We start from the raw sequence: 5,942 nt of genomic DNA on the forward strand, positions 1-5,942 counted from the left end.
GTTAGTACAGAAGGATTGTTGAGATATACATATGTTACAATTAGGGTTTGTTCTTGGTCTGATAAGAGGAATAATAAGCGTGAATTGAGGATTTATAGTTTTACGTGAAGAGTTAACTTCTTTTAATGAATTAAGGGTAGAAATGAAGTTAGCTTTGATTGGAAATTTGTCTGAATTTTTTATTTCCAGTGTGGGGTAATAAGGTTTAGGTAAATTGAGGAACATACGCGTGTTATAAACAGGGTTTGTTATTAAATCGATGAGGGATGACGGGGGTGAGTTGAGAGTCTATAGTTTTATGTGAACAATTAAGTTTAAATTATTGTCTTTTCTTAATGAATAAAAGGTAGTAATGGAGTAGGTTCAATAGGAAAATTGAAATTCTCGATATTGCGAGGGTTGTGAAGAAGTGTTGTCGAAGAATATATACATATATTTGTATATTACAAACAGGGGTTCTTCTTTGACTCATAGGAGAGATAATGAGAGTGGGTTGAGAATTTATACAATAGTTCTTTGTGAAGAATAATTGCCTTTCTTTAAATAAATAATATATAAAAATAGAGTTGATTTGAAACAGTATTATTCCAATTTTTGTTTCTGAAAAATTCCTTAAGAGAATCATTCAAAAAATACTCATACACATATCATAAACATATTTATTCTCAATTTAACATTGCAAATATTATTAATATCAATATTATTAACGTTATTAATATTATAATATTGCACATTAAATTTCCATTATTCTTGACATATAATAAATTATTAAACAATACCATGAAAACGAAAGATCATTTTTCATTTCGCAATATTCTCCATTTATTTACCTTATTCGAACTTTCAAAAAGCAGACAAGCACTGGTCAATGGCTCACTGCAGCAGTTAACGCGTTTAATTAATCCGAGACTTAGTCGCGTAAAATATTATCCGTTCTTCGTGTAGAATCACCAGAAGCTAGACCTTAATGTGATCAGTGGTAATCTCGTTCACGCGAGGAAGTGGGAAATTATTGTAATTCATAGACGATTTTGATGGAACCCGGGGAGAATCGAGCGAGGATTAAAGATCGTTTGGTAGGGGTCCAATAGCTCGGAATATTCGGCGATAAAGGGGATGTTTTATGCGGCAACGCGTAAAACAGCAGCGAGCTGGAACTCCTTTCGAGAGGAATGGCGGCTTAATGGCAGTCGTTCGTGGTCTTATAATCGCCCGACCCGAATTTTAATCCCGCCGGGGTATATTTTTTCCTTCTCCACGGGCTCTCCTCCTTTTCTCCGGCAGCGGAGCCGCCTGCGAAAGACTGATTAGATCTCGTTTCTCTTTTTTTCCCTCTCCTCCGCCCTTTTCTTCCCTGAGAAAACCGTCGGAAAATTCGTTTCCAGATATAAAACTGATAATAGGTAGTACGAATTTCGTCTTAAGCGTTAGCTTTATAACGTTGAAAAATGCCGAAAATTAAAAATTCTCTTTCGCCGCTTTCCGCCTGCCACTGTATCTTTTATGAACTCTAATACAGCGGGTTCTAATTAGTCTTCCGGAAGTTAAAGGAGAAGGTAAAGTTGGAGGAAAAAGGCTACCATCGCCGGATTTATATCGCGGGGTCGAGATTGCACAGCCGGAAGAGGGTTGTTAAACGCTCGCGCCAGAAAGTACACGGACATTTTGGTTATCTTCTATCGCGTTACGAGATTATCGATGCAGAATTTCGGCATAATTTCAGCCTTTGTGATCGTTGCAATTATTCACCGTGGAACGTTATAATTCGATAGGTCGCGAAAGCCGGCGATAATCAAATTAGAATCTTTCATAGCATTCCCAGACCTAATTAACCCCGTGCGCTACAATAGCCAGTCGAGCCGTGAGTTTTTCATGGTGAATGTGTCTAGAGCAATTCAACGTATTTTAGGACACGTAGAAGTAAAGCAGGAAATTTTAGTATAATTTTATCATCACCGGAATACTTCTCGATGCGCAATTGTTCGTAATTAAATCGTACCAGGTGCGATTCAATTTAATTCTTTTTAAATATTCATTTCTAATTATAATTCCTTCGTTCTACGTGTTAATATAAAAATACTATATTATTCAACGAAGAATGCAATTTTATTGCGTGTGCAGCGACTATCTAAAATCGAACATTTCCTCCATTTTTCATTAATAACGTTATAATATCCTTAATTAACTCGTATATTATTACCACGCTACTTGTCATATTTATATTCCAGATCAAATCTTTGGTAAATCGAGATTTTCTCAGATTGATCAAAGAATCCGTGTATTCGTATTGTACGTTCAATACACCTTCGATTTTTTGAAAAAATAATTTTTCTCTTTCAAACACTGAATAAATTACATAAAATTTAAACATCCAAAGACACAGGTCTAACGTTTCACGGTTTAACGCTAAATCTACCACGGTCAAATAACCGGTGAATAGAAAAGAAGTAGAAGCTTTAAGAAATAGAATAACGGGAGATATTGGGAAAATAACTGTACGTCTATTGGAAGAAAAATCGCGAAGTCGAGTGATTAACACGTTAACACTTTAATGGCCGCACGTTTACACAGTCAAACGTTACCAGGGGCCGGCAACATTTTTGAAGAATTAATTTAAAAAATGTGTGATAATTATTAATTATTAATCGGCGGTAGCATCACACATATGTTGTGCAAGCGGCCATTAAAGTATTAAATGCCACGATGGTCCATAGGGACTGGTGCTAGACTTTCCGTTCAGTCCTCGAGGTCCGCCCCGGAAAGGCCCGGAAAAGCCTGCATGGCGGCTAACTGACGTGGAGTTTAACGTGTTAAAATGATAACGTTGAACGCGGAATTTTTAACGAAAGTTTGGTGAACGGTGGTTTAGACCATGGTAGGTGTCGCGTCCCGAACACTGCAATTCTTACAGTGAGAGTTTCGCAGGCCTGTAAGGCCCGTTTACGCGGATGCGACAATGTTGCTGGATTACAGCCTACTCTAAATTAACACTAAACCTACCACGGCCAGTCAAATTGACCGGTAGATGGACAAAAGGGAGGCAGAAAAATCTTCAAAGAATGGAATAAGAGGAAATATCGAAAAATTGATTATACGTATACTAAAAACCAAATCACGCTGTCAAGGGACCAAAACGATAGCACTGAACGCGAAGTTTTAAAACAAATGTTTCAAAATAGTCATTTAAGTCGTGGTAGGATTAGCGTTAATAGAGCTGGACCTGGTTAGGGGTGAACTAAAGAGTTCCGATGCGTGACTGTCACTGACACTGAGTTGACTGTCATGGGACTGTCATGACTGCATGGTCGTGAAGCTTGCTTTGTCTTCTTGGGATTTTTAGCAGAACTCTCTTCGTGACTGCTGTCTCGATGGTTTTATAAGTTTGTATGTCTACTGATTGGTTGGTGTGAAACGTAAGTGGTGGGTGTGTGTCTTCCTATTGGTTGCGAATAATATCGGGGGTGTGTGTTAGCTTCGACGTCTTTCGGTGATGAAGGATGTTTAAACAATTTGGGTCCTTATGCCTAAGGATTAGGGTGATTTATTGACCCTTGCTAAGGTTCACCCAAGTGATGATCAGGTGACAACGAGTGTCCACGAGTCAAGAGACGCTGGCAATAAGAACATGAAACAGTCCCCATTTAACTTGGGCCCTGCGATCCTAGGGTCGCAACAGTAAGTTTAGCGTTAGGTTAGATTCGTCGATAAAATTACAGGAAAATCTTGATTTTCTCGTTTCTTCGTAAAAATAGACGAGTCGGATAAGGAACGCTATTGCCATCAGGGGGTTAATTTAATTCGCAGCATTAAATGGCGGCCATTTGCCGCTAAAACGGGAATGATCGTCTGTTCGACACGCAAGAGTTCGATCTTCGAGCGAGACAATTGAATTACACCCGCGTGGCGAGGAGTGCATGCAATCACGGGGTAACGGTTGGCTGGAACGACAGGTGGAAAAAAGGATGGCAGGACTAATCGCGTTGACAGTACGTCCATTACAAGATCGAATCAACCCCCTGCGCGATCTATTTATTTGGCCGACGGATGAAATCAATGTGATCCGGCGAAATTAAATAAAACCGCTGGGAAATTCAATCCACCGACCTGTCAGTCCTTCACAAACAAGGCCGTTCGCCATTTCGAAACGGAAAAACGAATATTACATTCCCCCGATACCGCTACAACTTCCGATCTATACTCGCAGCTTACAGCCGTTCCGCTAACTGGGCAACAACCATTTAATCCCCTAAAACGCGGTTTGCAACGCGCAAGTTCCGCTAATCCGAGTATCAGATCCTTTTTAAATCCCTCATTTAGTTAACGACACGGAGAAAATCATCGTTCATCCAGAAATCATCGAATTATGATCGAAGATGTGATTTCGGAGAATTTGATTTTTAGGTTCTCGATCAAGGAAAGGGCTGGATCTATGAGTGATCGAGGATCGTGGATATTTTGTTCGAGCATACCGTAGGATATTTTTGGGACGTAGATTTAGACTTCAACGGGTCTTTTAGTAGTCAAATCCTAAATGCTGAGCAATTCGTGATGAAGATTTCGGCCCAAATATGAATATCACGAGCCAAACACGTGGATAGCAAATATGGTCAAATGTAAATATCACGGAATGATGTTTTGCCACTTACGATTGTGATTGAGTTTTAGTTCTTATCAGTACGTCACGAGAGTTGGTCACGATTTTTATAACCTCTGTTACAAAGCAGTTGACGGCTACCATTTAGATAGGCGAGTTTCTAGACAGGCTTAAAAGGGTCCGTTCTGGAAGATAGAGCTAGTCTTTTAGTTACACTTATAATGATAGTCACAGAGTTTCATTTGTCTAGTCTTTCAGTTACAATTATAATGATAGTCACAGAGTTGTCAGTTGTCTGATCAGTTAGTTACACTGATAGTGATAGTCACAGAGTTGTCAGTTATCTAGTCAGTTAATTATAGTTACAGTGATAATCACAGAGTTGTCAGTTGTCTAGTCAGTTAGTTACAGTGATAGTCACAGAGTTATCAGTTGTCTAGTCAGTTAGTTACAGTTATAGTGATAGTCACAGAGTTGTTGTCTAGTCAGTCGATCAGTTACAGTAATAGTCACCTAATCGATAATCACTTAATCGAGTGTCAAGTGTTCAGTAGTCAGCAGGTCGCATAATAAAGTCTTGTCAGAGATTTACTAGTAGCGACTTCGCTTCGAGTATTTCATTAAACCACCTCCACCTTGATATATTTTTTTTTTATTGGAAATTTATCAATGATTTATTCATGATAAATATCGAATTTTCACGAGGATCGTGAAAAGTTCAGGATTCTTGGAATTCGAAATTGATTTTCGACTGACTTACGACGAGATTAGACGTCTCGAGGGCATCGATCATTATCGGTCAATGCCATCTACCGATGCTTCTACTGACCTCTCAAAAAATCCTGTTTCAAATGCCAATGAATCTTCGCGTCGGCTTTCGATAGATCTACCATCGATTCTACCTTCTTTCTTAACCCATTAAGACACTGCTGCCATTTTTCATTAAGACGAAGAGGAATTCGAGAACCGTGGAAAATTCTACCTCGAATAACCAATAAATTCCTTCACCAGCTTGGAATGAATCACTATCGATACATCGATTCTACATTTATCAATTCTTTCTATTTTCTTGATTAAGACACTCTCCCAAATTCCATTTCGAGTAATCAATAAACCCACGCAATATCCTCTCAAACTCGTGAAGACACTGCTACCTTCTTCCATTAATACCAAAAAATGAAAGAAAATCGAGAAATTATGAAAATATTCTATTTTTGGTAACCAATAGCAACATACAACACGAATCTTAACATTTTGAATGTCATTTTATACATTTTATATGATACGCCCAAAGGATCACGATAAAAATTCCACTATTCTTAGAATATAATAATGAATTATCAAACAA

Source organism: Eufriesea mexicana, unplaced genomic scaffold (assembly GCF_001483705.2).
Source record: "Eufriesea mexicana isolate 0111107269 unplaced genomic scaffold, ASM148370v2 scaffold139, whole genome shotgun sequence".
NCBI classification, from domain to species: Eukaryota; Metazoa; Arthropoda; class Insecta; order Hymenoptera; family Apidae; genus Eufriesea; species Eufriesea mexicana.